Raw genomic sequence first — 14,990 nt, 5'->3', positions numbered from 1 at the left:
CCCGGCATTTGCCTGGAGAAGTGGAAAACTACGGGAAACCATTTTCAGGATGGCTGAGGAGGGAATCGAACCGCCTCTACTCATTTGACCTCCAGAGGCCTAGTGGACCCCGTTCAACCCTCGTACCCCTTTTCAAATTTTGTGGCGGAGCTGGGAATGGAACACGGGCCTCCGAGGGTGGCAGCTAATCACACTAACCACTATATCATAGAGGTAGACAGAAGGCTAATTACTGGACAGTAAGTGCCGATAGGTAATGTAACGGACCCGTTTAATTAAAACTTCTGTTATAAAAATGTTACTACTACTACTACTACTACTACTACTACTACTACCTTTACGTTCCACTAACTAATTTTCCCGGTTTTCGGAGACGCTGAAGTGCCAGAATTTTGTACCGCAGTACTTTTTTAAATGCAAGTAAATCCACAGACACGGGACTGGCGTATTTCAGCACCTTCAAATACCACTGAACTGAGCCGCCATCGAACGTGCCATGGTCGGATCAAAAGACCAGCGCTCTATCGTCCGAGCTACGTAGACCGGCATTGGAGCTTAGAGTAAGTTGATCGTGTGGTTAGGGACGCGCAGCTGTGAGGTTGTATTCTGGTGATAGTGGGTTCGAACTCCACTGTCGGCAGCCGGGAAGATGGTTTTGCGTAGTTTCCCATTTTAACATCAGGAAAATGCTGGGACTGTACTTTTATTAGACTTCGAACGCTTCCTTCCTACTTGTATCCCTTTTCTCTCCCATCGTCGCCGTAAGATTTATTTGTGTCGGTGCGACGTAAAACAATTTAAAAGTACATGTTTCGGTAATTTCGGAGACATGTCTGCAGTTAAATATTAATAATAATTCGGACCTATTAAAAGTTCACTATTTTCTTTAGTGTTTTCTGACAGATTACGAGATACGAAGTTTGAGTGCGGCGATTAACTTTTATTTTTATAATAGTTAGTAATAATAGACTAACACAATTTTTATTATAATATTGTTAGTGGCTTCTCGACGGATGCGAGCTGACAGCTGCATGCTCCTAATCGCACGGCCAACTCGCCCAATAATAATAATAATAATAATAATAATAATAATAATAATAATAATAATAATAATAATAATAATAATATTAATAATAAATCTTTACGTACCAATGGAGACGCGTGGTGTCGGAATTTTGCCCACAGGTGTTACTTAACGTGCCTGTAAATCTACCGATCAGATGCGGTCGTATTTGAGCACCTTCAAATACCAGAGGATTGAGCCAGGATCGAGCCTGCTAAGTTCATGAAACCAGTGCTTTAACCGTCTGAGCCACTCAGCCTGGCAACGTTTATTTTGATACGTTTAATAGGCACTGCAAAATCAGTAGTAAGCTAGAATGCTTCCATTTATATTTAAACATGTTCTCTTCGGTTGGAAGCACGAAAGGAAGGTACATTTAATTAATTTATGTTTATAACATGTCCCTTACTGGTATGAAGTAAAACGTTCGATGTGTTTTGACATTTCAATTCCGATACTACTCACTTGGAAATCCAATCCCATGCATTCTTTCGTTGACGTATTAAACTTTATTTACGTACACGCCAACACGGGATGTTTCTGCATACGGTGAGTTGGACTCCCAAAAGACCATGATATTGAAATCGCACTGTGGGAGAATATTCCACGTAAGCAGTTCGACAAAAGCACTAGACCTGTCACGTGCCGGTTGTCTGTTGTTCCTAGCGACGGGGATGTGGCTGAACGGGTTCCCCACCCCTACATGAAACCGGTCTGTCTGACCTTGACCTGAATAACAGCTGTCAGAGATGCGAATTATCGTCCGTACTAGTACGCGAGTTACTTTGTAGTAGTAGCATCAGTAGTAGTATTTGAATAATTCCAGTGTATGAATACCGCGAATACCATGATATGCTGCTAGTGTATCGTGTGGCAGAACAGAACACGGGTCGCCCTTCATGAATCTATCGGGAAAGGCTTTGAGCAATTTATATTTTGTTTCTTATTCACTACGAGTCAAAACAGAGGACACTTTGCGTTTTTAAAAGGCCGATGACATTAAGACAGCAATCATCATCATCATCATGTATAAATATTCAATAAAATAATTGTTTTATATTCATCATTACTGAAATAGGAACTATAAGTTAACATTTAACTTAAGAAGGTTGCCTAGAGTGTTTTGTTAATTTACAAAAGAGAGTTTAACATTTCTTTTAATGTAAGGCAATCTGTATGTTTTTGTTTTCTAAACTGTTGTACCGTAATGTTTAACATAGGTACATTTGTTTGTTCACAGGCGTTTTCGTGTACGTTCGTAAATCCGTACTTTTCAATTTGAGATAGTCTTGTTACCGTCCACCGGGAATTGCGGAGCCCGTATTGTATGTTAGTTCATAATTTTTCTACAACAGAGTGTTACTAATGCGACTGTAGTTCCTGCGACCACGCCATTCTTATGTCTGTGTCACAAATGTGCGCTTTTTTCGGCTCTGTGCTGCTTGACTATGTGGCTCTCGTTACCTTCTTCTTCCTCTTCTACTACTGCAGCCTTATGTCTTAACAAGTATACTGTATTCTACCGACATCATCTTAACACACTTGGCAGGTTCACTCCTGGCTCAGTCCGGTGGTATTTGAAGGTGCTCAAATACGTTAGCCTCGTGTGGGTAGATTTACTGGCACGTAAAAGAACTCCTGCGGGACTAAATTCAGGCACCTCGGCGTCTCCAAAAACCGTAAAAGTGTACTTGGTGGGACGTAAAACAAATAACATTAGTATTATCTTAACACGCAGTAGCGTAATCTGCTGCGATTTACCGAGCTCGATAGCTGCAGTCGCTTAAGTCCGGCTCCATGGCTAAATGATTAGGGGGCTGGCCTTTGGTCACAGGTGTCCCGTGTTCGATTCCCGGCAGGGTCGGGAATTTAACCTTAAATGCTGGCACGGGAATTGGGTGTATGTGCCATCTGCATCATTTCATCCTCAAATAATAATAGTAATGTTATTTGCTTTACGTCCCACTAACTACTTTTTAAGGTCTTCGGAGACGCCGAGGTGCCGGAATTTAGTCCCACAGGAGTTCTTTTACGTGCCAGTAAATCTACAAACGCGGGGCTGTCGTATTTGAGCACCTTGAAATACTACCGGACTGAGCCAGGATCGAACCTGCCAAGTTGGGGTTAGAAGGCCAGCGCCTTAACTGGTTGAGCCACTCAGCCCGGCCATTTCATCCTCATCACGACGCGCAGGCCGCCTACGGGAGTCAAATCGAAAGACCTGCATCAGGCGAGCCGAACTTGTCCTCTTGTCCTCTTGTCCTCGGACACTCCCGGCACTAAAAGCCATACGACATTTCACTTCAGTCTGGCCAGTATCCATTATTCGGGAGATAGTGGGTTCGAACCCCACTCTCGGCAGCCCAGAAGATGGTTTTCCGTGGTTTCCCATTTTCACACCAGGCAAATGCTGGGGCTGTACCTTAATTAAGGCCACGGCCGTTTCCTTCCCTGTCCTAGCCCTTTCCAGTCCCATCGTCGCCATAAGGCCTACCTGTGCAGGTGTGACCTAAAGCCAATAGCTGCTGCGATTTCTTATTAGCACCATCATAGTAAAATGTAATATAGTTGTGGCGGAATCTTCTTAGATACGTTCGACATCTGTGGATTGTGTATTATATGTTAACTCATCTGTACTCATGAAAGCGACCGTCGGCCTTGCGTTCAGGTTAATAGCTACATGTCTCTAACGTGTAACCTTGTTTATGTTTCATAGATTTGTTGATGTGTATCTTTGATGTTTATACACAATACGAGATTACAGCTGACTCATCCCCACGAGCTTGACCTGGTTCTCGTCTTACGCATAGTAATCTGTAGGTAACTACTGCGACCGATGCTAACTCACGTGACATATCTTTTCACCTTGTTTCCTCTTAAACCACGCATATTTTACTATTTTCTTCCACGTATTTCAGCTTTTAATGACCTGATAATAATAATAATAATAATAATAATAATAATAATAATAATAATAATAATAATAACGTTAAGTGCTTTCCGTCCCACTAACTACTTCTACGGTTTTCTGAGACGCTGAGGTGCCCGAATTTAGTCCCGCACGTGTTCTTTTTATGTACCAGCAAATCTGCCGACACGAGGCTGATGTACAGTATTTGAAAATCTTCAAATACCACCGGACTGGGCCAGGTTCGAACCTGTGAAGTTGGAGTCAAAAAGACTGCACCTCAACCGTCTGAGCAACTCAGCAAGGAAGGAGGCACGAAATGTAGGTACGTTTAATTTATTTAGTTGTATGACATGTCCAATATTCATTTGAAAATAAACGTTCGATGTGTTTCGATAATTCAATTCCGATGCTACTCATTTGGGCATCCCATGACTGCTTTCGTTGGCGTAAGGACCTGCCATCTTTCTTCTACCTTTACGCAATGCACAACGGGGATCTACCGTATTTCACGTCCCGGCGCGCCTATCCCAACCAATAATTACATCACACGCTCGTACAAGTCCCGCACCGATATTGGTTTTCAGGTCATTTCCATACTCACTAGACCACGGGGCTGATGACCACAGATATCCCAATCCCCTAAAGGACATAACAGCAAATGAACGAGTATTAACGCTGAGAATTCGGTACATCTCTAGGGTCCGATACCGATGACGAGGGTTGTCTGAAGCCCCTAAGACGGAAATTAAATACTGACAACAACGAAACCAGTCTGGCGAGAATGTAACATAACATGGCATACACTACTGTAGTAGCCACCTTCAGCTGGTTTGTAGCTCAGTTGCTCTTAAACATAAAACCAGTTTGACAAGTATGTTACGTAACATCTCGTGCATTGCATAGGTAGCGTTCAGCTGCTACAGTAGTACATTTGCAGGTAAACATAAACAGAAACCAGTTTGGCACGCATGGCGCGTGACTCGCCTGTTCTCAAAGGGAAGCTATTCATTCACAAGAACAAGGCATACTACCTATTCTAAAAACATCGTATCTTTTTGTTCTCGAAAATAACTTCCGAGGATTACTAAAAGTTTGATATATAGTGGTTCGTCACATCGTTCTCTACTGCTAGAAGAAATATCTGCAGGTGTACACCTAACATTCTGTATATATATATATATATATATATATATATATATATATAGTGTTCGCTCTCAACTGGCTTGTTAACACGTTGTGTTCAGCCATTGCGTACACAATGTGTAGACGAAGACTGGGCGGCGAGAGAAGTGGGAGACGGGACAGCCCCTTTCTATTGCTCCTCCCCACATGCGCGGCCGATTTCCGCGCAGTTTCTTTACAAAGCATCTCTACTATAGACTCCGTGCGTATAGCACTGTGCTGCTGCGGGTGGATGCTACGAGAACTACTTAAAGTCATATTCATCAACAGCTCGCCATAAGAAGCTGGAATATGTGTGATGTTTACATGCATTTATTCCATTATTTTACAGTGCTGTCTTCAGATGATAATTTGTTAATGTCCGAACGTTCCGACAGAATGATGTGTTTGTTCTTGGCTGCATTAATAGATACAGTAACACAGAGCTTTAATTCACGACCTCGCGAAATGGATTCGAAAAGACGATTGATCTTAGCAGTAAATCGCAGGAAGTGATTCGGTCGGTGAGATGCAGAGTGGGTTGTTGTCCCATATGCTCTGTACTCTGACCGGCCAACCGATCAGAGGAGAGTTGGCCACAGCTCTACCGTGGCTCTACGCCTCTGCATTCGGGAGACGGGCCTGGGGCACAGTGCCGGACTTTACGCCTGGTCCCACCCGTCGGCTGTTCTGAGAATGGTTTTCCGTGGTTTTCCATTCTCCTGCACTAAGGCGAATGCCGGGATAGTTCGTGGTATAGGCCACGGCCGCCCACCCCCTCACCTTCTCCGCACATCCCCTTCACTGTTACAAATCTCCCGGCATGAGAGACGGCGTCACCCTCTAAGAGGCCCGCCTCCCCCTTCAGGGGAGGAATGAAAACGTTTAGTAGTAGTAGTAGAAGTGATTCTGGATTTGTACATTTTCAGTATTTAATACACGGCAACTCTGTAAACAATGTAAAGGTTAACAATATTACAAACAAATTATAGCAACGTTAAATTTCAAAGTAAGCTACACTATGCCATACATTGTACAGATACATTCCATTCTATTAACATAGTCTTAATGATAATAATAATAATAATAATAATAATAATAATAATAATAATAATAATAATAATAATAATAATAATAATACTGAAGAAGTTGGATGTCAGCACCAACATCTATAAGACCATGCAGAAGACGGTGGTCATTGCCACGACTTGAATTGTACGGAAATTGATCGGTTAAAAAGTTCTACGTAAAAGTGTAGTGTAAATTAAGGTTTATTCTGCTTCGATTTCCAAAAATGTGTACAAGTGCTTGAATATCATTACCACGAAAGTGTGCAAAATAAATAATAATAATAATAATAATAATAATAATAATAATAATAATAATAATAATAATAATAATAATAATAATAATAATAATAATAATAGCAATAACATACCGTACTATAGACCACAGTGTGAAATTTATAGTATTCTGTCACAACCTCACGAAATGGATTCAAAAGGCAGTGGACAAATATACTGTAATCATATAAATAGGCCTCCATTACGCAGTATCAATAGCTCACAGAAATACCCATTTTATATGTAAAGTACTGTTCTCACCCGGAGGTGGTGCAGCTCTTTTCAAGCAACCCCTAATGAACATGAGCTGCATGTACCCTCACGTCAATCTTAAATTTCTGTCTGTATCGGAAATCAAGCCTGGGCCTCCGACGAAGGAAACTAGTAGCGCTAACCGTTATATTACAGAGGTGGTCGCGGTAATATTATAAATACAAAGTAATTTATTGGCAAAGTTAAGATCTTCTGATGTTTTCAATTGGTCCAACATCAAACCTGTGCCTTTTTATCGGAAAAAATTCATCTGTAAGCTCGGCTCCTTGTTGTATTTCTCTTTCTCCGCTTTTTAGATGCGAGTTCCAGACAATTCATAGGGTTAATCAGTACACGAGGTGAGTAAACTGTATAAATAACAGCAGAAATATGCTTACACTTCATGGAAATATTTTTATTCTTTTACCAAGGCCTCCCTCGCAACATTAACCTACGCTAACATGATATCGTTTTAGAGATCAGCAAAATATATTTTTTCTGAAGACAGCATTGTTGAATGTGTAGGCCTACATGAAAATTAATCTCGTTATCACCACAAATAATACACAAATTACTATGTTGCCTCTATCGTGAAATGGTAGAGTCTCTAGTGAAAAAACGTTTTTCTCTTATCATATTTGCAGTTATTCGCTCTGTTGTTATTTCCTGCGAACAGTTTTTCTTGTAAATTTAATACATGACCACTTTCTTGAAGTTTGGAATAATTTAGCAGATTTTTGTTGCATAAAACACTCTGAAATCCCACTGTTATTATTTAGTCGGCCATAGCAAAACGCTGTGAAACGACAGAGATATATACGCGGTAATGGCATTAACTTACAATGTTCGCCACTCGCAGCGCAAGGAGCCCATAGCTTCCCTCATTGCAGCTACCGTTGCTATGTGCCCATTGGCCTACTAGTATCAGTCTATTCAAGTAGCACGTCACTAAAAACAAGTAAAAAGACAATATTTTTAATGCAAGATTAAAGGAAACGTAAAAATAGAAAGTGTTCAGTTCTAATGCCCCATCAAGAACAATGCAATTCCCGTGATATCATTTGGGTCCTTATTGTGTGAAATATAACTGCAAGGAAACGTTACATATCGTCGCTGCCGGGATGAAACCTCCTGTGTGAAATATTTCAGCTTAGAACTTCGGCCGGTAAAGTTCTGTCGTCTAAGGAGCAATATTGTGTGAATATTGCACGGGCATTCTCGCTCTTCATAATGTATGTGCTGCGGGTCAGTACATCTCCAAAAATATTATCACATAGGAGGTTTTATCCCGACAACGACGATATGCTGAAGTGTTCCACGTACTCAGAAGAGAACGTCGATGGATCACGACTGCCACTGTAGAAAATTTGAATCGGCCGCTGTTCTATTGATGAATTGTACTCTCTTTCGCAACAAGATTGCTCACTGTGTTACTATATTCAGGAAATGAATTCATGTCCAATATTTCTCGACCGTCATGTAGTAAATAGAGAAAAAATCGTCAGACTAATATTGGAAGGACTAATACGTTAAAATCATAAAAGCAAAGAAAGAATATAAGAGTTGAATCGAGATGATGAAGAAGAATGAAAAAAGTGCAACATCTAGACACGTTAGGTGGAAAATGTGAAAACTGGGAGAAATTTAGCTTACTATCCTGTCTTAGAAATGAGATTGTAGTGACATGTAGTGAAATGCTGCCAACTTTAATTTTAACTTATTTTAGGCAGTTTTGAGCAATATTCTCAGAAACAAATATTTGAAGTCCCACGTACTTTCGTGCAGCTGAGATATTGATTGTACACCTCATGCCTCAACCTGAATTTGAAGACGAATCTAAGTAAAAAATGTCAGATTTTTCACTCTAATATATTTTAGTATCACCCAATGAAAGCGCGCAGAAATGCATAAAATTTTATTCAACCTTGAATGAATGAACTCTTTGAAGCATTGCGGTATGAAATTTATACCACCTTTTCAATTCATTCTGAGGATTCTGCATGATGGTAAATTTCCTTTACCACCACATTACGCTTTATCTGCTAGTTCTTAACTTTGTGGACAGAGTGCGCGTTATGCTCCTTGCTTCTTATCGGCAGCCTGAGATTCATACTTCAGGGAAGTAAAACTCGGGGCGTCAGCTGTTGCAATTTATCGAATTGTGCCTCTAGAAATCTACCTTTGTGTTGTTTCTTTCTGCTGAACAATTCACTAGATATCAGAACTAAAGTACGTGATAATAATTTCGTTTTACCGTAGAATGTTTATGTATCTCACTTGGGAAAAGTAGGTAGTATGTTTGTCTATCACCATGCTTGTACCACGCAAATAAGGACAGTGGGGGTTATAAGACAGAACTTCTCTAACAGATATCATTACAGTCAATTTTTTGCACAAAATAATCACCTAACAGTGAAATTCAGGTAAAGAAAAAGCATAAGCCAAAGCCACATATTCTAGACTGCAGAGTTCAACTCAGTAACCAAAGTACTCAGTAGCATGGCCAAATGAAGCACGAAGAGCGAGCAAGTTCGCACTATGCGGACGTGCTAAAAATGAAAAATGAAATATTCCGTTGTAAAACTTGAGTAGGAACGAGGATTTTCGCTGAATGTTGGGATAGTTTTGCTCATAATTAGAGGAGCATCACATATTTTTTAATAATTTACTTTTGTTTTTGATTTTTGAAAAAGCTATTTGTTCGGGGCGTCGACCTATGGAGATCTTTTGCCCCTACTGGCATCATATGTGAGGAATATGAGTGTATTATGTAATGGCGGAAGTGTAAGGTGTTGGATGTGAGGAAAGGAAGGTTAAGAACGTCACAAACACCCAGTTCTCAGGCCAGGAGAATTAATCATTGCAATTAAAAACCGCTGACCCCGTCGGGAATCGATCCCGGAACCGCCGAGTGACAGGCGGACGCGTTTACCCCCTACACCGCTGCGCCGGCCATGTGTTTGATTTACGTTATGTATGTTTTTCTTGTTGTTTTCCTTTTTGCGATTAATGAATAAAATTAAATCAAATTCATTATCGCATTAATGTTCACTAAAGTTTAGAACAGGGAAAACGCGACATATTTTTAATCTTTAGCGCATATTGGCTAAGAACGACACAGACCAACTGTTACGGTGGTATGTTATGTATACCGCCTTATACCACCCACACAAAAACACTAGAAAACCAAAATCATTATTATTCTGCTAAGTGCACATAGAAGAAATAAATTATCTGGATATTTTGATAACAAATACGCATTCATTGCTTCGAAGAGTTAATGAATTAAGAAATAAACTATCAACAATAATATTTTCAACCTTATTTCGAAAATAACTGTCACGCGGTACCTAATTTACACCAAATCTTGCGGCCGACCTTTGACACAACCTTGTTCACAGATTTTTTAAGACTTCAGTGGTGCCATTTACATCCGATGTTACGATAAATTCAGAAGAATTTACTAGGGCTTGTAGTTGCTGGTCCACGGAGACTGCGCCCGCTATTCTTGCGGGGTCATTCTCCACGAAGAAACCCGGTAGATTTATTCTCCACTTAATATTATGAAGTCCATGCACATCATCTTACTTATGGGGTGTGTTCCGCAAGTGTTGTCCTGCTTCTGGTAAACCGCGTGTGGGTAAACGTCAAACAGAAATACTCGCAGCAGGAGAGCTGGAAATCTATTCAACAAGTGACGATAAATAACTCTACTGGGATTTACTGTCGTGAATGTTGGATATGGTCAGAAGGCCTAGTGTTTGTTGTGTGGTGACGTTTTACCTAACAAAGGACTTTCACGAGTACGAGATCACGAGCGCTCAATGATATCGAATGCATTCCAAGCCCGAAGGAAACAGGGGCAGCCCGGGTTTTATATGAACTTAGTGCTTGGACCGCCTACATCAATCATGCACACTTCTGGCTCCGTGACGTTAGCTTCTATTCCATATGACCACCTTGCTTGCAAGCTCGACCTTCGGAAGGAGTTCTACCAGATTCCCATTTCCCAACGGATCCGGCACCCTTACGGGATAATCCACCGTAGTATCTGGTACCGTTGTAACCGCCTGCCAATGGGACATATCCTGGCCCCATCCATTATGCAGCGCTGGGCCACCGCTGTGCGGGAACTTCTGACCCACGGAGTTTGGCGTCAAGGTGATTCCCTATCTGAACTACTGGCTAATCCACAGCCATGAACTTTCAGACCAGCTGATGCACGACATTGGTTGTATCTCACAGTGATCCTTGGTATTACGAACTACTCCAAGTTGGTCCTGCACCCGACACCCATTCTGACATACCTCGGGTCATCATAGACATTGCCAGTCAAGAGATCACCATTCATCATGCTACCGAGCAACGTGCCTTCTCTCTCGTTCACATGCTGTCAAACCTTACCCCGGCTAAGCAGGCGAATTCTTCTGGGCTCGTCGTCTGCTCACCCCATACTTCCTGGCCACTCCCAGGAGGATATAGCCAGGACACCACCAGGTGGAGGGAGATCTTCTCGGACGCCACTCCCCAGTCCATGGCAGCTGCCCCATCTATCGGCTACCCCGCATGTGCAGTATCTCCTAAGGTAAAGAGTGGGTGGAACTGTGGGTAATCAAAATAGAATAGAGCACGAACATATAAGAAGCAGTTAAAGGGCATAAGTTCAATAGAATCGGAAACGTGAAATCTACCTATTAATGCGGAGATTGAAATAAGTTGACTGTTATTTGTCCGCAGGCTGCGATTAAGTGCCGTCTCTTTCATGAATGGTCGATTCAATATTGGTCCGCCTCTGTGGTGTAGTGGTTAGTGTGAACATCTGCCACCCCGGAGGCCCGGGTTCGATTCCCGGCTCTGCCACGAAATTTGAACAGTGTACGAGGGCTGCAACGGGGTCCACTCTGCCTCGGGAGGTCAAATGAGTAGAGGTGGGTTCGATCCCACCTCAGCCATCCTGGAAGTAGTTTTCCGTGGTTTTTCACTTCTCCTCCAGGCAAATGCCTGGATGGTACATAAATTAAGGCCACAGCCGCTTCTTTTCCCCTTCCTTGTCCAACCCTTCCAATCTTCCTATCCACCACCAAGGCCCCTGTTCAGCATAGCAGGTGAGTCCTCCTGGGCGAGGTACTCGTCATTCTCCCCAGATGCATCCTCCGACTAAATGTTTCACGCTTCGCGGTAGAGGTGGGAGTCTGAGGGAAAAGCCAACCCTGGAGGGTAAACAGATTAAGAAAGAAAGATTCAATATTGGCCTAATTACACTAATTCCGAATTTTTCAGATATTTACATATATAAAAAGAACACATTACTTTGGACTTCCCTAAGTTTGAAACCCCAAAATAACACAGATTCTTACACACGATATCCGTATCGTGGACAAAAGAGAGAGGTTGGAAAACCTCGCAAACCAATTACAAACAACGGGCTATGAAACACTAATCAACACAAATAACCGATAACACTAACACATACATAAGACACATAACAAGCAATGAGCACAAATAAGCTACATCTGAAAAACGGGGACATAAATGACTCACATTCACCATCAGATCGAGCGGGAATCGCTCTGCAGATCACCGTAGTTCTCGTGATATAAATAATCACATTATCGGCTCTTTTCTTTACCAGTCATCAGGTGATTGCGTGTGAAAGAAATACAAATATTCGCCGTGTAACTCAGGCGTTCCTCTCTCACATACCTAACGGGACTATGCGTAACTTTCACTCATAAAAAATGAAATGGCTTTTAGTGCCGGGATATCCCAGGACGGGTTCTGCTCGCCGGGTGCAGGTCTTTCTATTTGACTCCCGTAGGCGACCTGCGCGTCGTGATGAGGATGAAATGATGATGAAGGCAACATATACAGCCAGCCCCCGTGCCACTGGAATTAACCAATTAAGGTTAAAATCCCCGACCCGGCCGGGAATCGAACTCGAGACCCTCTGAACCGAGGGCCAGTACGCTGACCGTTCAGTCAACGAGTCGGACACTTTCACTCATAGCTTTCCGTGAATAATACAATTTTCTCGCTGTGTACCTGTAACACCCTCTCGTCCAGCGGAGAGTAATCTCGACTAAAATAAGCTTTTAAATATGTATATCACTCTTCATAACATCTGGTATGGAATACACACCCTAAAAAACCAGGTACAAATCATTAATTCAGCCTATACAGCAACATCCAATAAATTCTAGGCCTCGAGACAAATATGACAGCACAACACAGCCTCATATTTCATAGTCGCCGGTTCAATTCCGGAGCACAGTTAGCTTCACCTGCTACTTTCTATAAATGACACTCACTAAATGCAACAATGGTGCTAGCCCTCTGCACACGTCTTCAGCTGAAAACCATGCAACACTACATCATGCATAGTCCGTCTATATATCTGTACATTTCCGTTCGAGTCTCAAGAGGTTCTATACCTCCAATCTGTATAGATGAATATGACATGGCTTAAACCTTAGTGTCTGCATGACACGCGTGAAAATTTCAAAACATACATCAAAACACTACTCTATCTCCTAACATATCCCTTGCGTCCCAATTCGAAGTAACCCTAATAAAAACTAGAGTATAACATGCATTCAGATCCAAACGTTATTTACACTACAAATGGAAAGCAAACCAATGCCACTCTGGCTTAAATTACAATTACCATTTACATTTAGCGAAAGGGCCACATATGAATCTGATCACTAAATATCATGCATAAAATAAAAAAGTAAAACTCTCCTTCTCTGCCTTCTGCGGCGTCATTGGGACCACTCGATTGGTCTGAGTTAGCACATGACAATGGTGCTGTCTACATGTCTAGAAGTCTGCTGGTTTGGTCCTCTTCGGTTTGATGTCTTCGTTCTCGTACTGCTGTTGGGTGCCTGCATTCTGGTAACTGTATTCACTCGCAATACTCTTCACCACTTTGTTTGTGCTCGAATACACTGTCGTAACCCTGGTTAGTACACAACTGATAATATTCCCTATCGAGACATTAGTCCGGTCAACGAGAGTAAACATATTAAGGGATATTTTCTCGGTCACGATCTAATCTCTAACAGTCATTAGCCGCATTCAATTATTTACACCGCGGGAACTCGTACTAAAGATTTATAAACTAAGTAAATGTTGCTTGGGTGAGTTTAAACAAATAGTTATTTAAGTCCTCTCTACCACTGATACAATACTGCATGCAGTGAGGGTTTTTAAATGCTATTTTTTCGGGGCGTTGACCCATGTGGATCTTTTGCCCCTACTGGCACCATATTTATGAACCTGCGTGTAATTGGAGTGGTGGTAGTGTGGAATGTAGTGTGTGAGGAAAGCAAGATTAAGGACGTCACAAATTCCCAGTCCCCAGGCCAGGGATATTAATCATTACAGTTAAAAACCCCTGACCCGGCCGGGAATCGAACCCGGGGCCGCCGGGTGAGAGGCGGACGCGTTGCCCCCTACACTGCCGAGCCGGACAAGAGAGTGAGTTGGTCGGTGAATAAATAACTGCGAATAAGCAACTGAGATTGAGTAAGACCTTGCCATGATTCCAGGACTGGATATTTCGTGTTAGATGGCAACCTGACGTTGTTCAGTACTTCCCCGCTTTCAAATTACTCTCTCTATCTCTAGTTTGCCGTGTGCGGACTCTCGCTTCTCTTCGCGTACCCACGCCATCGACGCAATTGACACCAGTCAAATCACAGCATCTTGCGTTGGTTCTTCCGAGCGAAAAGCACCGATCCTTGCTTGCTACTGGTTCGAGACTTATAACCACACCGTCGCCCATCGTTAGTAAACTGGTTCCTTAGCAGTAAATTCAAAATACTCCAGAGTGTTAAATTAATAGGACCGTGATCTGATACGGTTCAATACATTGTTGGAAGGGGTGAAAACTCGTGAATGCTACGCGTTGCAGCCGGACGAAAGCAATGATATTCCTAAATTGAAAAAATACTAAATTCAGTTCCATAGGGATTTGAAAACATTATCCTATAGTATTTGCTGTTTTGTTCAATCTTAACCATTTACGTGAAAGGCGAAAGTGTTTTTGTAGTTCGATTTATTTCCTTTTGGCCTGTGAATAGTGTGGCTTGCGTTCCTTGCAGATTTGAATTCAATTAATTCATACGACTGAATATACCCGCTAAATAACCAAGTCTCGCAAGCTACGAGAAATCATTCTAGAAGTCTTTGAAATTGAATATCCCATCCAGAAGTAATAGCCTAACTTCGTCACTCGATTTAAACAAGCGGGTCAAAA

At 41.9% G+C, this 14,990-nt stretch overlaps 1 protein-coding gene across 1 annotated transcript in view; it reads right to left on the bottom strand.

Moving 5' to 3' along the window:
- Positions 1 to 14,990, bottom strand: part of LOC136866639 (nose resistant to fluoxetine protein 6) — a 254,056-nt gene that overhangs the window by 55,761 nt on the left and 183,305 nt on the right. The window lies entirely within an intron of this gene.

This window comes from Anabrus simplex, chromosome 3, assembly GCF_040414725.1.
Source record: "Anabrus simplex isolate iqAnaSimp1 chromosome 3, ASM4041472v1, whole genome shotgun sequence".
Taxonomy (NCBI): domain Eukaryota; kingdom Metazoa; phylum Arthropoda; class Insecta; order Orthoptera; family Tettigoniidae; genus Anabrus; species Anabrus simplex.
Note: the sequence above shows the minus strand (reverse complement) of the source record. Positions and strands in the feature narration are given on the sequence as shown.